The sequence below is a fragment of the Ictalurus furcatus genome, chromosome 28 (assembly GCF_023375685.1).
Source record: "Ictalurus furcatus strain D&B chromosome 28, Billie_1.0, whole genome shotgun sequence".
In the NCBI taxonomy this organism is placed as follows: domain Eukaryota; kingdom Metazoa; phylum Chordata; class Actinopteri; order Siluriformes; family Ictaluridae; genus Ictalurus; species Ictalurus furcatus.
Window position 1 is genome coordinate 5,969,106 of NC_071282.1, and position 18,524 is coordinate 5,987,629.

Consider the following 18,524-nt stretch of genomic DNA (forward strand, 5'->3'; position numbering starts at 1 on the left):
TTCTACACTCGTTCTTTCCTTCCTTGTCATTGCTCTCCAGCCTTTGAAAGCTCGGCAGGATTCAGATGATGCCTGGTGAGTGCTTGAGCATTGATGTAATATGGCTTCACACAAGTAGCTACAACACACCGACATAAATGCTTTGATCTGAATAGTCATTTACAATCAGTGTTTGTGAGCAAGTGTGTGTGTGTGTGTGTGTGCTGACCAAGGGCATCTGACCATCGACAAGTCTCAGATCATCTGACGAGGAAAATTCCCTGGGATATTGTATGAATCATGTGCATGTTTGGGTTCGCGTGTGTGTGTGTGTGTGTGTGTGTGTGTGTGTGTGTGTGTGAGGATGTTGGCTTTCAGTCACACCACAGTCCGGGTCATTTGACTCATTTGGCTCAACTTCAGCTGCTAGTACATGCACATGAATATACCCATGACTTGGATTGAATCACATTTCTTTCTTTGTTTTCCTGAGTTAAAGCATTACAGGCATTACCACGTTTTAAAGCATATTAATCCAGTAATAAGTGACATACTAATAGGAAAGGGATACAGTTGTCGTGTGAGGAATCTGGTCTGGACGCACTGATGGGTCCTGAGAGACGTGAAGCGATCGGGGTTTTGATCCATGTTGATCTGTGTTATGGGATTGTGTTTGGTTGAAGTTTATTACCAGGTTGAACTTTAGACTGGGTTTACGTCTACTCCCTGATCGCACATATACCGATGCGTCGCTTCAATCTCATAATTTCTCTGCTATAAAATGATTTCCGTATTGGATAAAATCCTGAACGCGTGTCAGTTTGACGGAAAGAACAATTTACTAACCAGAAAGTCGGATTTCTCAGAGGACTTCCAAGATGTAGGTAAATCAAATCCAACCCTCGACCTCCTGAGTCATTGCCACGCTCTCTGACTTGCTACTATTCTGCCGAATAATGAATTCAATAAACATTCAATAAACAAGCTAGAAAATGTGGAATCGTTTCGACTGCCTTTGTGCAAAAATATGAACTGTCTATTTGTGAGGTTATAATGTTTGTAAGTCACTTTGTATAAAGTAATGTAAATAATAAGGATCGAGTACCAACGTGGCTAATATATACACTATTTGTATCTGGAATGTTAAAAAAAAAAAACATAAATGCATATATACGATAAATATTACAATTCTGATATTATCATTCCATAATAATAATTAATAATAATAATAATAATAATAATAATAATTCCTCTACATCATGTCATTTCTCCTTTGGAAAATATTATGCATTCAGATCACCAGACAAATCAATGCACGGCTCTCGTGTTATCCAGAGCGCTCTTTTATTTATTTACAAGAGATATAAAGAGGCTTATCTTATTTAGTCAGTAAAGCAGACATCGGGTGTAGCAGCACATCCAAATGACGGTGACTACAGTACATACGACAAGGAAGCATGACGCAACCAAATTTCGTTTAGGGAATGAATGACAAAGCAAAGAACATCAGCGACCGCTTTAGAACCCCCCCCAAAAAAAATAAGGGTTTGTATCAAGAATTGGGTCGAAAGCTAGATTTTTGGCACAAATTTACTCCCGGAGAATAGACGAAAAAGAAAGGAATAACCAGTAGACCTTGGCTTTTAGCACGCAGCAAGCTGCCATAGTGTAGCGTGTGGTACTTTTTAACAGACACTTGCCAGAAGTCACACATCTCACATTATACATGCAGATGTCACTTTACTGCACAAGGAGAACACTGTGTGTGTGTGTGTGTGTGTGGGTGGGGGGGTGTTTGTTGTTGTTGATTTTTTAAAATTTGACATTCACCTGGGAATAGGAAATGGAGCGATACACAATGTAAAAGAACGAAAGAGAGATAGAGATAGAGATGGGAAGATAGAAGTAGAAGGATGAGGCAAACTGATATCTTGATATCTTGATATCTTGCATGCTCAACTGGAATGAGGTAATGGTATTGGCTTTGGCATATGTGTGGGTGTGAACGCTTTTAGAAATGGACGTCTCATCTATAGAGGGCCCACCTCTGTCTCTCTCTCTCCCCCTCTCTCTCACTGTCTCTATCTATCTCTCTCTCTCTCTCTGGTCTCTCTTTCATTCTAATCTTTAGCCATGGCCAGTCTCTCCCTTCTGTTGGTTTGCAGAAAGCTACTGAGGCAAACACTTTGCTGGTTCTATGGGGAAATACTAGGGGGGGGGGTGGTGTCGTTGATCAAATCATCTCAAGCATAGCAAACTTTTTAAAGAGGAACTCATTTAGTAACCTCAATCTTCCTGTCATATGTAAAGCATGCAACCTGACCGATGGTGCAACCTTCAAGACAGGAATATAAACACACAGACAGAAAGATAGAGAACACACACACACACAGACCACTCTTATTCAGGCTCCTGATTTAGAAATGGAACATGACCATGTATGTTACAGTTATGTATCAAGATAAATTTGGTAGGTGCTTATCAAATGATTCTGGTTATTCTGGTCCTGAGAGCCTACGAGTCGATGCAGATAAAGCAGGTACGAGGGTAAACACAGAACAAACGAGTTATAGGATGCAAATCTGACCTGCTTTATGTCCTTTTTTTTTTTTTTTTTTTTTTTTTTTAATTTTACCCCTCAAAAATGTCTTGTTAGTTCATATTTTGCAGCGAATGTGTTCGTCAGCTGAAACCGGAGCCGAGCTGGACTCGGCTTTCAGCTGGTCAGCAACAGACAGAACCTGCAGCCCAGATAAAGTAATTACAGCTCACTCGTATTGCAGTCAGGCGCTTACCTGAGTATAGAAAGCTACAAACCGGAGCTCACAAGCCCGTCTCACACGCTGCTAGGTTAAATGTTAAAAGAAAAAGGTGTATTTTTGGATTTAGTGTAAAATAAATTGTTTAACTGTTGAAAAGAAACAACTAAAAATGAACTAGGAGAATGTCTACACCTCCGTCATGCGCTAGTGCGCTCACAAATAGCTAGCCGGCTAGTTATATACTAATATACAAGCTCACCTGTCGCACGTATGCACAGGTTCATCCATCTTCTATACCACTTATCCTACAGGATCGTGGGGAACCTGGAGCCTATCCCAGGGAGCATGGGGCACAAGGCAAACCCTGGGCAGGGTGCTAGTCCATCCCAGGGCATAATCACATACACATTCACACACCCATTCATACACTGTGGACACTTTGGACACGCCAATCAGCCTACCATGCATGTCTTTGGACTGGGGGAGGAAACCGGAGTACCCGGAGGAAACCCACTGCACGGGGAGAACATGCAAACTCCACACACACAGGGCCACGGTGGGAATCGAACCCCCGACCCTGGCGGTGTGAGGCGAACGTGCCAGCTTAGCAGGTTCTGTCGCTAAATGTTTCAAACAAACGTCCTAATAACATCTCAACACCTTTTACCTCATGTCCTCCTGCCATTCAGAAATAGCTAGCTAGCTAGTTCACTGCAAATAATCGAACTGACGTGTGTTTTATGTGGTTAAATCCTTAGCAATTTATTTTAAAGCAGCCAACGCTGTCAAACTACACCACAAATTGATTCATTAACGTTAGCTGTGCTTTTTGGCCAGCTTAGCATAGAGGTTCTGTCGCTAACAGTTTTAACATCTATGCTAAAAAATTTATTTACTACAAATTTATTGAGTAACTTTAGCTGTAGTAGCTTCGTAGCCATCCAGCCAGCTTTTCAGGTTCTCTCCTGAAAAATGTTTTTTTATTATTATTTTTATTTTTTATTTATTTTTTAAAATTTCCTATAGTTAGTGTAGATTAAATGACATGACGCTACACCTCTACCCCAAGTTCTCCCAAACAGCTAGCTAACTGCCAATAAACTAGCTCATGTGTCACATTTTGAATCTCAATTTGAGTTGTTAAATTAACTATTTAATAACTATTTAAAAGTCCCATTTTGAGTGCAAGCACATTTTCTTTAAATTGTGTGTGTGTGTGTGTGTACACTTGCAAAAAGTATTCAACCCCCATTGCAAATCAGGTTTATTGTCAAAATTGACAGACTTTCAGCTGTTTGCGATGAACAAATCAAACAAAATCAATTGAAACAGTTCAACACAAAGAAGCGGTTTCCCCAAATTCAACTGAAAATGCAACTTATAATGATTTCTCCAGTTTCAAAATTATTCAACGCCTTCATGGCAAGGATCTTTAGTAATTAGTAGAGCACCCTTTTGCTGTTATGACCTGCTGCAAACGAGATGCAGATCTTCTGACAGCGTTCCTGAGGAATCGTAGCCCATTCCTCATGAGCAACGGCCTCCAGTTCAGTAATATTCTTGGGTTTGCGTGCTGCAATCGTCTTCTTCAAACCCCACCAGAGATTTTCTCTGGGGTTCAATTCAGGTGAATGTGATGGCCCTGTAGAATCTTCCAGGACTTCTTCCACAACCAATCCTTGGAATTTGAGGTATGCTTGGGAACATTGTAATGTTGGAAGGTGCAATGATGCCCAAGCTTCAGCTTCCTCACAGACAGCATGAGGTTTTCTCCTAGGATCTCCTGATACTTCAGTGAATCCATCTCGCCTTCCACACGCTGCAGGTTTCCAGTGCCAGAGGATGCGAAGCAGCCCCAGAGCATCACCGAGCCACCACCATGCTCGACTGTGGACAGAGTGTTCTTTCTTCATTCTTCTTCCTCCAGACAGACCGCTGATCCATCGTGCTGAAAAGTTCCAGTTTTGTTTCATCGCTCCACCGAACAGAATCCCAAAACTTCTGTGGCTTATTTATATGATTTTGAGCTGATTTTCTTGTGCTTTTGGATCAGTAGTGGTGTACGTCTCGGAGTTCTGGCATGGAAACCTTCTGCGTTTAGTACGCGCCATACTGTGCTCACTGCCTGTTGCAGGTCTTTTGCAGTCACTCGAGGGTTTTTCACAACCTGCCTTCTCAGAAATCTGCTTGCAGCCGTTGATACCTGCCCCGTCCAGGTATTTCATATATATTCATCTAGCCAATTCAGGTATTTCCTGTGTTCCAGCTCAAGCATGTTTTGCATATTTGTGCTGTAGTGAGGGATTCTATTCAGGGGGTTGAATAATTTTGAAACTGGAGAAATCATTATAAGTTGCATTTTCAGTTGAATTTGGGGAAACCACTTTGAGCATTCATTGTGTTGAACTATTTCAGTGGCTTTTGTTTGATTTGTTCACTGCAAACAGCTGAAAGTTTGCACTGGGGGTTGAATACTTTTGATTGCAACTATACATACATACATACACCTACATACATATACATACATACATATATATATATATATATATATATATATATATATATATATATATATATATACACATACATATACATATATATATATATATATATATATATATATATATATATATATATATATATATATACACATATATATATATATATATGTGTGTGTGTGTGTGTGTGTGTGTCACTACAGTACACTGCAGTACACTAGAGTATATGTGTCCTAGCATGCACGAAGGCTGAGGTGCCCTCAGGCTTTGGATTTTGTTCGTGGTGAAAAGCTCTTGGTGGAAAATTCCCTTGGATTTCATCAATAATAGAATCGTACACAGCATGGTGCACACACGTGTGTGTGTGTGTGTGTGAATGGATAGAGAGAGACGGTTACATACAGTTGAGGTCATAAGTCTACATATGCCTTGCAGAATCTAATTTTATGTTTTGTGATAGTCGTTCATGAGTCCCTTGTATGTCCTGAGCACTTAAACTGCCCACTATTCTGAACTGCACATTCTTTGCTTTTCCAGCATCTTTTGCATATTTGACCCCTTTCCAGCAGCGGCTATATGATTTTGAGATCCATCTTTTCACACTTTGAGGGACTCGCACACGACTATTACAAAAGGTGCAAACATTCACTGATCCTCAAGAAGGCAACACGATACATTAAGAGCCAGGGGGATGTAAACTTTTGAACACGATGAACAGTGTAAATTGTTATTTACTCCGCTGACAATGGCGTGAAAATGGTGTTTTGCTCTTAAATAGTCTAAAGTAACATGGGTGACTTTTTTTTTTTTTTTTTTTTAAACATTGAATTAGCAAATACACAACATGTGGTTAACTAGCATCCATGCTAATGGCAGGAGGACATTCCTATGGTTTTTTTTTCATTAACAATTTATTTTCAATCTATAATTCTGGTAACAAAATTTGACCTTTCAAAAAAAAAAAATTGACCTCCGATATCCTTGAAAATAAAGAACAACGAATGAGACTACTTCCTTTTCTTCTTCCCCTGATCTTCAGGAAAATCAGAGGATGAATACGACTTCCTGTAGACTTAGGGAATCGTCCAAATACTAAGTGAATGTGTTATGGTAGCTGAATGTTGTAGAACTATGTTGTAGAAGAAGAATTCATCTTATTTTCAAAGAATTGTTAGCCAGTGCATACTGTACACCCTGCTGGAAATACAAAACAAAACAATAGAAACCCTCATAGAAATGTTTAATGGTTATAATGGGAATTGTATTGGTTTTAATGGAAACTGTAATTGTCCCTGTGGGTCTCTACCGGTAATTTGTTGCCTTCTATTGGTGTCATGTTATTTTTAGTCTAATGGATGCCATTAAGGAGCAATACTGGTAATGGTAATGGTTTTAATGGTTAGTTGATGATGTGTATTGTTATTTGTAGTGGAAACCATTGGAATTTCTGTGACGGGTTCTATTTTTGTTTTATTTTTTTTCAGCCGGGCAGGTGAACATTTTATCATCATGCCGTTATGCAATACGAGCTCGTTTTAAGCTGAGCCCATCAGACAGTACACAGAGACAAGAGAAGCAGATACTGTATATTGATAAAAATCAGAGATTTTAAAATTGTTGTTAGTTCAAGCGTGTCTCCGAGTCTCCCTCGTTACCTGTCGTCCTTTCTCATTCTTTCCCCTGTTCCTTCCTCGCTGTCTGATGTTTTCTATCTTGGAGGCATGAGTATACTTGCCTGGAATGTAGGCCATGCATGGGCATACGAGGATGGTTTTTTTTTTTTGTTTGTTTTTTTTTTGCCCTGCGGAATCGCATTTTCTCTCATCTTGTTTCAGAAGAACTAATCAGGTGACCCGAAGTCTCTTTTCCTGATATGGATATTTTTCTTGCTTGCATGTTTTTTGATTTTATTTTATTGCACCTCTAAACAAATAACACGAGCTGGTGCTACATTTGAATCTAACATGCAGGTTCAAAGTGAAGAAAAGAATTCAATCTCATGTGAGTATGAAAACATACCGACTGATGTGGGTTTAAAATTATTATTATTATTTTTTTTTTTTTTTTTTACAGTTTATAGATGCAGACATAAAACGTAGCATATACACTGCATTCTAGTCTCTGCTCGTAGCTAGTGCACTACATGTATTGCTTTTGTGTGACTAGCATGGGAGAGCATGTATATTTAGCAGTCTGTACTGTTTGAATTGTGGCTGGGTGGTGTGTGTGTGTGTGTGTGTGTGTGTGTGTGTATGAAATGCCTGTACGTTTTTGTCTGGTTAGCCTTTAACTAGCTACTAAGTAAATACTAAGGGCTCAACACTATGCTTATGATAATGCCTTGTGTGTGTGTGTGTGTGTGTGTGTGTGTGTGTGTTGCGTTTGAAAGTGTGTGTGTTGTGTGTGAGTGTGTGTGTGTGTTAGATGCACTGCTGAAACCTCTTTACTAAAATTGTGTATTGTATATTGCGAATATTGATCCCATGTATTACAGCTTCTATTTGCCTCCACTTTTGTCCAATATGGCGCTTTTGGCAGCTTTAACATGTGTTGTAGCTGTGAAGCAGTCCATGTGTGAAGCCATACATACACATTGAGAGAGAGAGGGGTGGTGGGGGGGAGGGATGGGTAAATAAGTGAACGAGTGATGGGAGAAAAACACACAGGAACAAATAGACAGGAAGGAGACATGATGTTTACAAAGACGTCTTGATGCCTATAAGATGTTTCCGATGTTTCTGGAAGTGAAGAGTACATCTATCTCTGGCTCTCTGTCTGATTTATTTTTAAAAAATAAAACATTTTCCAATACAGATATGACGGAGGTCCCAGATCAGCGAGTGACCTTTAGTCTTTATATGAAGGGCTGTACCATTTTAAGTCATTCTTCTGTGAGAACAGTGCTAGATTGTTCACTGTGTGTGTGAGTGTGTGTGTGTGTGTGTGTGAGAGAGTGTGGGTGGGTGCATGTGTGTCCTGACAAGGATAGGAACATTTGACAGTTTTGACCTTGTGGGGACATTTCTCTTGTTCTCAAGCAAGAAAAACCCTTTTCCTTTTGGTTCCTGAGGTGGAGGTACAGCATTGTTTACCTGCATTAATAATTATATCAGTGGAAGGTCCTTACAGGGATAGTAAGACAAGTGTGTGTGTGTGTATGTGTGTATGTGTTTCTGGCCAGACGCTACTGTCATGGTCAGTTGGGATATTTTTTTCCCCTCATGCCTTTTTCTTTACATCTTTTCTCAGCGTGTCTCTGCTATGACGTCATATCCTCTCTCTCTCTCTGTAAAAGCAAACAGGGGATACATCTGGCAATGGTTTAGACAAAAAAAAGTAAAGCTATGATTTCTGTTTTCTTATTTTGCTTCAGTTCTTGCGATATACAAAAACCACATACCGCTGGACTAAATACTACATCAAATAGTGTATGGTTATATACACCAATCAGCCATAACTTTAAAACCATCTGCCTAATACTGTGTAGTATTGTACCTTGTGTGGCCAAAACAGCTCTGACCCGTCGAGGCGTGGACTCCACAAGACCTCTGATGGTGTGCTGTGGTATCTGGCACCAAGACTTTAATCCTGTAAGTTGCGAGGTGGGGCCTCCATGGATCGGACTTGTTTGTCCAGGACGTCCCACAGACGCTCGATCGGATTGAGATCTGGGGAATTTGGAGGCCGGGTCAACACCTTGAAATCTTTGTCATGTTCCTCAAACCGATCCTGAACAATTTTTGCAGTGTGGTAGGGTGCATTATCCTGCTGAAAGAATCCACTGTCATTAGGGAATACTGTTGCTATAAAGGGGTGTATTTGGTGTGCAGAAATGTTTAAGTAGGCGGTACATGTCAAAGTAACATCCACATGAAAGCCAGGACCTAAGGTTTCCCAGGGGAACATTGCCCAGAGCATCATACTTCCTCCACCGGCTTGCCTTCTTTCCATAGTGCATCCTGATGCCAGATCTTCCCCAGGTAAGTGACGCATCAATTATCCTTATGCACCGAGGACGCTGTTGCTGGTTCACCGGTTGTCCTTCCTTAGACCACCTTTTGGTAGGTTCTAACAACTGCATTCCAAGAACACCCCACAAGACCTGCTGTTTTGGAGATGCTCTGACCCAGTCGTCTGGCCATCACAATTTGGCCCTTGTCAAAGTCGCCCAGATCCTTATGCTTGACCTTTTTTCCTGCTTCCAACACATCAACTTCAAGAACTGACTGCTCAATTGCAGCGTAATATACCCCACCTCTTTACAGGTGCCATAGTAACAAGATAATAAAGGTTATTCACTTCACCTGTCAGTGGTTTTAATGTTATGACTGATAGATGGATGGCTGTATTCAAGTTTAAAATAAAATATAATAAAATAATAATAATAATAATAATAATAATAAATAGTTTCAGGGTAGTAACAGTAACTCCACGTCATGCCTGGCTGCATCACACCCTGATTATTTCTTAATAACTGCACACCCCCAGGTTTTTTAACATCTTACTTAAAACCAAGTTTCGGTGTCGGAATGAAACTGCATTTGGATGAGGATCTGGCAACCCTGAGTAGTTTTAGAGCGTTGACTGGTGCCAATTTATTTCGTCGAAATTTCGGTGTTACAGTTTTTTAGATTGTGTTAAGACTTCGTGACACTGTGCACCATTTAATCAAGTCTGCCTATCCCATTCAACTTGATAGCATTTAACTGTCATACTGCATAAGCAGCTGTTTAAGTGTGAATGATTTTTCCTGTTTTTCCCCCACGAGACTGAGACGGGGAATCATGTTCAAACTCGCCATCTTCTCAGTGAAACTGTTGCACTCAGCCCAACCTATTACCCCGAGAGTCTGGGTATCTATGGTAACGGTGGGGGTGGGGGGGGAGTGGAGGGGGGGCCCTTATTACGTTGTTGTTCAAACCTATTTGCTCAAAAACCCTTGCTGAATCACAAATAGTTCCCATGGCTCCGTACTTCCTGTATAACCACACTAATGCTTATTTCCAACAGCGAGCCATTTGGGATTCAGGCCAGGAATTGTAAGCTCTTAATTTTGAATTCATGCTCTGAGGAATTAACAGCGTGGAGGATGTAGCGAGTTTGATGTTTTGGTCAGCTGTGTATGTATTAATATATTTTTTAATAAACATAACTTTTATACATTTAAGAGTACTCAATATGACAACCAACCAACAAACCAAAAAAACCAACAAATCAGGATATTGAGGGTTTAAAAACTCTCAACTATATCTCCAAAAATCAATTCTTTAAAATTTAAAAATAGAAAATATTTTACTGTTCAAATAGTACCCTTGAGTAGCTGTGGGACAACACATTTTATGTTGCTTTTAACACAATCAGTGTGATAGAACATTTAACACATGCTGTGTGTTAGTACATTTCCACACAAAGGTGTGTTAATAAAAATAACACAAAATAACACAGACGTGTTGTTTATGCGTTTTCCCCTACAATTATCCTAAAATGCAATTTGTTTATACGCTAAAATTCGGCTAAAATGCTCACAAAATAAACAAACAATTGTGTGAAATTCAGGTGACATTTATTAAAATCATTAAAAAAAATCTGACAGATGTAAGAATTACAAATCTCCCTGCAATCTGAGAAGACAGGAGTCCCGCTCCTGTCCATTTGAAAAGCTGTAAAAGAGCAAAAAGAGTGTTGGTTAGTTGTTAGCTATAAAATAGGGACAAAAGCCTTTGGGCTGTATCTGAGAATTTACGTTACAGAATCCCAAACTGTGTCATTTAGGAAATGTGAACTCCACTCTCCTAATGAACAAAATGGCTCTGTAGACTCACCAGGAAAATCTAGCTAACATGCAAATATTTATTTTCCTACCTTTAGCACCTCACCGCCAATTTGTTTGCACCACCTAATTAAGTCAACCAACATTACAGAGATAGTGGAAAACATTACAACCTACTGTAACCCCATCCTCTCTTTTTGTCGCGTTAACCTCGTGAAGAACTTTTGGACATTACTGAGCTAGGTAAGTTCCGTTAGTCACTGACTGTCTGCACCTGTTACCCGGCATTAACATTCACCGAATACATGAAGAAACACGGCCCTAACCCATCATACTACAGCTTGCCTTGTCTAAAACACTTACTAAATCTAAGTGACATTAACCCACTCTCTGTATTACATCATGCTGAAAATCTGTATGGGAATACATGGGAATGTCTAACATTACCGCGAGCTGTATGCTAAAGTAATGTTATTACCTCAGGCGAGCGTCTAGGTTAGCATCACTCATCCAGCTAGCTAACCCTAACTCGGAGCCTCAGATTAGATGCAGACCCAGAGAATTATAGAACAACCTCAGTCCGTATTTCACAGCGAACATAAACACTGACCCTAGCAGTGTAACACCAACGCTGAGGAAGCAGTACATGATATTCACTTGTGAAGCCGTAGCGATAGGTAAAGTTAATTCTCACTCACTGAGTTACTGTTTTACAATGAATACATTTTTCGAGAGCACACTGCTTAAATATCGCAAACCTGGCATTTTCAGCAGCGTTAACGCTAAATAGTGATGAACGCTAACTTACCGGTGGTCATTTGGTTTCCTCGCGTCAGGACTCCGATACCACGGTCACAATCAAAAGCTCATTCACTTTGAGACGAGTTCAGAGTTGGATGAAGACGTCGGCAGCGCAGTCCACAACGTGATTAGACAAGAATTGAACACGTTGTGTTTATCACTCGTGAATTTTATTTATTTTTTTTTAAAACACATTTATTGGATAATTTACCACAACATGTGTTGAAATAGTAATAACACACAAAATGTGTAGGATATTAACACGTCCTTCAACGTGTTACAATAACACGGGAAAACATATCGAATTCGTCCTGTGTGTGAAGATGATGTCTCTTGTGTGGAATTACTTTGAATTGGGTGACGATGACGTCAAACCTGCAGTTTGTAAGCTCTGCACTGCATGTTAACGAATGAGTGCTTTTACACCAGACGCTGCAGCAGTGAAGCAGGAGTTTCGGAGTCTAATTTATTTATTTTTGTCGCACTGCTCGAGCTGAATTAAAGCACCAGTACACGGTTGAAAGATTTAAATGAAGATGAATTGACAAAAAATATATATATATTGCACAGAAAAATATATTTGTAGAGTAGTATATTTCATATCCAGTTAATGTTAATATGAGTTAATATCGTCAAAAAGAGTTGATATTATATATTACCAGTTTGATGTTCAGTGATGAAGTAGAAATGCTTGTGTTTGTGGTGAGTGAATGTGAGACTAACAGGAGGGTTTTTAGAATTCAGTCCATGTGAATTTGAATTAATAACATTCAATAAGTTAAGAAATCTTACTTTAATCTTCAGAATTGAGTTCATGTGTTCATGTTAATTAGAGTAATGTGTTAATGTTGATGAGACCAGTTACTGTGAAACAACTTGTTGAAATGGAGAGAATAAAGTTTTTATTTGCATTTCTTTCAGAATTGTGGAATGAATTATTATTCATTTAAAAGAAGGCAGGACTATCGGTTATCGGTATCGGCCGATATCACTCTGAATAATTGGTTATCGGTATCAGATGAGAAATTTAGTATCGGTGCATCTCTAATTTAAACCACTGCACTGTTGAATTCTCGATTCTTATTAGTCAGAAGAACGTCGATGGATCGATATGGTGACGTTTAGGAAAAGTGACGAGACGTTTACGTAGTGTTTATGGAAGGAGTCTCCAGTGTAAATCTCCAGTGTACTCCAGAGGTACAGTAAAGCTGTAACTTTAAGTTTTCCTCCACAGGAAAGTCTTCAGGATGGCTGCTACAGTGTAGGAAGTGAGAATGTTGTAGAGGTCAAACTATGAATGAGTAGAAAGTACAATTTGTCGTAGTTTAATGAATTAACAACATTAATCTCATTGGCGAACTGCTGTGGAGCATGAGGAATGAAACACTTCGGGGGTGTGCCGTTGTTGGGGTCGTGTTTGCAAAGCGTTAGTCTTTGCTCTAGAGAAGAACACAGGAAATGACCAAGTTTTGTTTGGTTAACCACTGCTTTTCTGTGAATGACGCCAACTCCGGCCACGTACTTGAAGACTCTTAAATGTAGATCTTTTAAATGTATTGCTCTCTGTTTGAGCTCTATTCGAACCCAAAATGTGACATTCGTACATGATATAAACTCTCTCTGCTGTTCTCTGTTTAAATTACCCTTCAGTGACCCCTTGACTCATTACTCTGACCTTGTTCTTTAAGGTCACTGAGCCTCTTTTGGACTGATTTACAACTTGCCGTGTAACACTGCACAGTGACCCCGAGTACACACACACGATTTGCTATCAACTACTGAATATCAGTATACTGTAACACAGCATTACTAAAGCATCAGACAAATCAGTAAGCAAAATAAAAATGGTGTTTGCCTGTTATTCCCAGCCACACCAAATGGTTAAACCTGGGCATTATGGGTAAAAGCACTGCTTCCAGATGTACTGAAATGATGACTCATCATCAGCAGCAGCTTTATCCTTTTTCTCCAGCATTTGTGTATGTCATGCCCTGTTGGTTCTGTGAGTCTAATATGGATACTGTTCACTCAGAGGCAAAGTGGAGAACAGAGTTTGGTGGTTGTTTTGAAGACTAAAAAAAAAAGAAAAAAAAAAAAAGCAAATGTCATAATTACAGGAAAACTTTGAGGGAAAGCATGTTTCTATTTATATAAATGTCCTTACCTCAAACCTAGTCGACTGATTAGGAGTAATGGGATACAAATAGTGCTGTTTGGGTTTTGTATTGGAGTTACGAGCTGAAGAGGTAATAGAAGCTTGTGACCCAATCAAGCTAATATGCAGTATTTGTAGTATATGTACAGGAATACCATACGATTTAGTTCAGTACTACTGTACGGTATGGTAGAAGGTAGTCGTATACTAAGTTCTGTAGTATGCTAGAATACAGTCCACTCTATATTCATGCACTGTGTACTAGGATTTAAAAAAAAAACGATGACGTGAACATCCAGGGATTTTTGTCGTCTTTTTCATATTAAACAGTACCTATCGGCTTGTTGCCATGGAGACGCTCGTTTTTCATAGCGGTTGGTCCAGTCTGAGGGATACAAAAAAAAAAAAAAAACCTGAGCAATGTAGGGACACTGAAGCGAGTTCACTTCTTCTGTCTGGCTCCCTGATCCAGTCATTTCCAGGCAAATAAATACCGGAGCAATGATGACAGCATAACCTTCCCACTGAGACAGCACACACACACACACACACACACACACACACACACACAGAGTATCACAGCCGGCTAGTTTCCAGTGCGTTGTAACATCGTGTATATATACATATTGAGTCGATAGGCCTGTCAAGTCAAAATGAAATGTGTGTCTCTTGGTGGCGGTGGGGGGTGGGGGTGGGGAGTAGTGGGGATATGTTTATGACCTTGTGGGGACGTTTAGCATTTTTTCCCCTTTTTTTTAAATTTTTTTTTTTTTTTTTTTTTTTTTTACAAAACTGCAGCTTTTATTAAAAAGCTATTTTTGTATTAAAAAGCTTTTTTGGTTGGTTGCATTAAGAGGTGTGTGTGTGTGTGTGTGTGTATGTGTGTGTGTGTTAATCCCCCAAGACCATCTTGCTCATGGAGGCATGTTATAGTGACATTCATTTCCAATTTGATACCGAGTACCATTTTCCTCTGCACAGTAAAGCCCATACAGGTGGAATGGATTAGGTGTCTGTGTGTCTGTGTGTCTGTGTGTCCTGTTTAGTAGGCTTTTGTTCCTTCACCTCTTCCCTTTCTTCCTCCGTTCGTTCGTTCCGCAGTTCAGATGAGCGGCTTCACTTTTTTAAAACATGATCAAAATCCTTTCGGATTGAAGAAAATCAGTATGCGTTATGGTGAAAAAGCATATTAACCTATTAAAACATATTAAGCGTATTAAAATCTGGTTTTGACCAGGGTTTTTTTTTTTTTTCTGCCAGTAACGTATACTCTGGTACCTCGGATAATTCAATAGAACATAAATATATTTCTCTAAAATTATTTAGTTTATACTTTTGTTCAAACATGGCTGGAAAGGCAGTCAATCCGTGAATGTCAGTGAATGCCATGCTTTGATCAAGTTGTTGATTATGTGCCACAGAGAAACAGATATTAATGTAACTGATTTAGTGTGTAAATACCAGCTGTCAAAACATCTGCATCGTCGCTGATACCGTAGAGATGATTAAAGACTTGTATTAAGATAGTGTTTTATGGTCACATTTACAGCGATTGGTGTCGGTGTCTTTCAGTGGAATGAAATCGTTCCATGCAGATTCCTTTGTTTTCGCTTTTGGAAGTTTACGCTTGAATTAGAGAACTAGAAATTTAGGAAATGTTCAAATTTCACTACTTGAAATGTTTTCCCAGACTAGCACATACTGCTGGTGTGGCCTATCTTCACATTTTGATGTGATGTGCGCCCTGAGATGCTTTTCAGCTCACCATGGTTGTGCAAACTGTGGATCTGAGTTACAGTAGCCGTCCTGTCAGCTTGGACCAGTGTGGCCGTTCTACTCTGACCTCTCGAATCAACAAGGTGCTTCCGCCCACAGTGGATGTTTTTGTTTTCCGCACCATTCTGTGTAAGCTCTAGAGACTGTTACGTGTCAAACATTCCAGGAGATCGGCAGTTTCTGCGCAAATACTCAAACGAGCCCACTTGGCACCAACAACCATGCCACCAAGTCACTGAAATCACTGAATAAGCATTCCCATGGTACAACCCCAGTTCCGAAAAAGTTGGGGCAGTATGGAAAATGCTAGTAAAATAAAGAGGAGTGATTTGTAAAACTTTGATTTGTATTTAAACAAAAAAAAAGTATCAAAACAAGGTATTTGATGTTTTACTTAATCAACTGCATAGTTTTTTTTTAAGGTAAAATACACATTTTGAAATTGCTGCATTCAACAAGTTGGGACAGGGGCAATTTAGGACTAATAGTGATGTGAGAAGTTGAAATAAGAAGGTGATGTGAAACAGGTGAGGCAATCGTCTAATCGCAGTATATAGGGAGCCTCCAAAAAAGGTCTAGTCCTTCAAGAGCAAGGATGGGTCGACAGATGCATCAGGATTTTGGGCATTTCACCTTCTACAGTGCACAATATAATTAAAAGATTCAAGGAATCCGGTCAAATCTCGGTGCGTAAAGGGCGAGGCTGAAAACCACTTCTGAATGTGCGTGATCTCCGATCCCTCAGACGTCACTGTCTTAAAAACCGTCATGAGTCTGTAATGGATATCCCGACATGCGCTCGGGAATACTTTGGTAAACCTTTGTCAGTCAACACCATTCGCCGCTGCATCCACAGACGCAAGATAAGGCTTTACTATGCAAAGCAGAAGTCATACATCAACACTGTCCAGAAGCACCGCCGACTTCTCTGGGCTCGGTCTCATCTGAGATGGACAGTAGCACAGTGGAATCATATTTTGTGGTCCGATGTGTCAACATTTCAAATAGTTTTTGGATAAAACAGCCGTCGTGTTCTCCGGGCCAAAGAGGAAAAGGACCATCCAAGCTGTTATCAACGTCAGGTCCAAAATCCAGCGTCTGTCATGGTATGGGGGTGTGTCAGTGCCCATGGCATGGGTAACTTGCACATCTGTGAGGGCAGCATTAATGCAGAAAGATATATATATATACACATTTTGGAGCAATATATGCTGCCATCCAGAGCAGGACAATGCCAAATCACATTCTGCCCAGATTACAAGGTTGCGTAAGCAGAGAGTGCAGGTGATAGCATGGCCTGCCTGCAGTCCTGACCTGTCTCCGACTGAGAACATGTAGCGCATTATGAAGCGTAAAATAAGATAACGAAGGCCCCATACAGTTGTACAGCTGAAGAAATGCATGTTGAACTAAAAAAATGACCAAAAAAAGTTTTTTGGTCATTTTTTTAGTGCAGGAACATAATCACTGCTTTCAAAACTCAAAGCACACGGTGAAAAAAGAAAAAGAACAGTGTGTGTGTGTGTGTGTGTGTGTGTGTGTGTGTGTACTTTACCAGCGCGCATGAAAAGAAGTACAGCATGAACCAGCTTTGATGCAGCACCTGAAATATTTACCAGAGTGAAAGAGAACCTGGAGAACACAGTGAGATTGAGAGGCACTAAAGGGAATAAACATGAAATTGGTCAAATTCTGGGTTTTTTTTTTTGTTTGTCAACCTTTATAATTGAAGATGGTTAATGGTAGCAGGTGAATGGAGCAATGGTAGCTCAGTGGTTATGAGTCATGAGTTCAAACCACTAAGCTGCCCTTGAGCAAGGCCCTTAACCCTCAACTGCTCAGATGTATAAATGAGAAAAATGTAAGTCGCTCTGGATAAGAGTGTCTACCAAATGCCTTCAATGTAAATGTAATGTAAATGTAGAAGAAGTCATATACAGGAAACAGCCATTTTATAGTCTGTGTCTAACAATGAAAACCAGTCACACTGAGTCTAAATCATATCGAAACATAATGTACATTTTTTTCTTTACTGCATCAATAAAGTAAAAATGCTTAAAGACAGCAGCCAGATGCAACAGTGCAACAAGCGCTATCATAACCTACTTTGAATTTTTTTTTTAGTTTCTTCAGTTTCTGGTGTGTCATTTTAGGGTTTAGCCCAAAAAAAGCAGGGCTTGTTCTGTCTTTGCGTAGGAAAGCAGGTCACCGTGGTGCGCACGTAGTTCTGATGCACAGATATTCAGTCATTCCAGGATTTCGTGATTTTGCGAATGCAGAAATGAATGCAAAATCAAGTAAACTCCTCAATATTCGGAGCTGCTTGCAATTTTTCAAAATTACCGCCAATTTTCCATAGACTCGAGCCAAGACGTGACGTCATCACAACGTGCATTCAGCTAAAGCCCTCTTCGATTCAGGTGAGTCGAACACGAGTACAGTTGAAAGGTCTCATTTACCAACAAACATCACCGCGAAAGACCGTGCAGAACACTTTCGTGGAATTGCAATTTCGCCAATTCGAGTAGTTTTCCATTTTCCCAGTATTGTGTGTTTATATTGTTACGTGTGTGGTGATTGAGTCCAGGCGTGTGCAGTCAGTAATCAGAGTGATGGTGCTGAGGAATACTGGGAAACGGAGTCTGTGGTGGCCATGTTTGTAGGCCGCAAGTTGTTCTGGGTATTGGACTCCAGCGCTGATACAACACTTTCCCTCTCCCAGTGTTTGCAATATATCTTACAATAGATCATACATCTTAGACACAATGTATGCACTTTCAGTT

At 39.9% G+C, this 18,524-nt stretch overlaps 1 protein-coding gene across 6 annotated transcripts in view; it reads left to right on the forward strand.

Moving 5' to 3' along the window:
• dab2ipb (DAB2 interacting protein b) overlaps positions 1–18,524 on the forward strand; it is a 156,332-nt gene that overhangs the window by 93,526 nt on the left and 44,282 nt on the right. Inside the window, exon 1 of one of the 6 annotated variants that reach the window (XM_053618191.1) lies at positions 1–75. This exon is cut by the window's left edge and continues 1,628 nt beyond it. The exons of the other annotated variants lie outside the window; for them this stretch is intronic. The gene's annotated coding sequence lies outside the window, so the exon portion shown is untranslated. The remainder of the gene's footprint in view (positions 76–18,524) is intronic. 6 annotated transcript variants of the gene reach the window in all.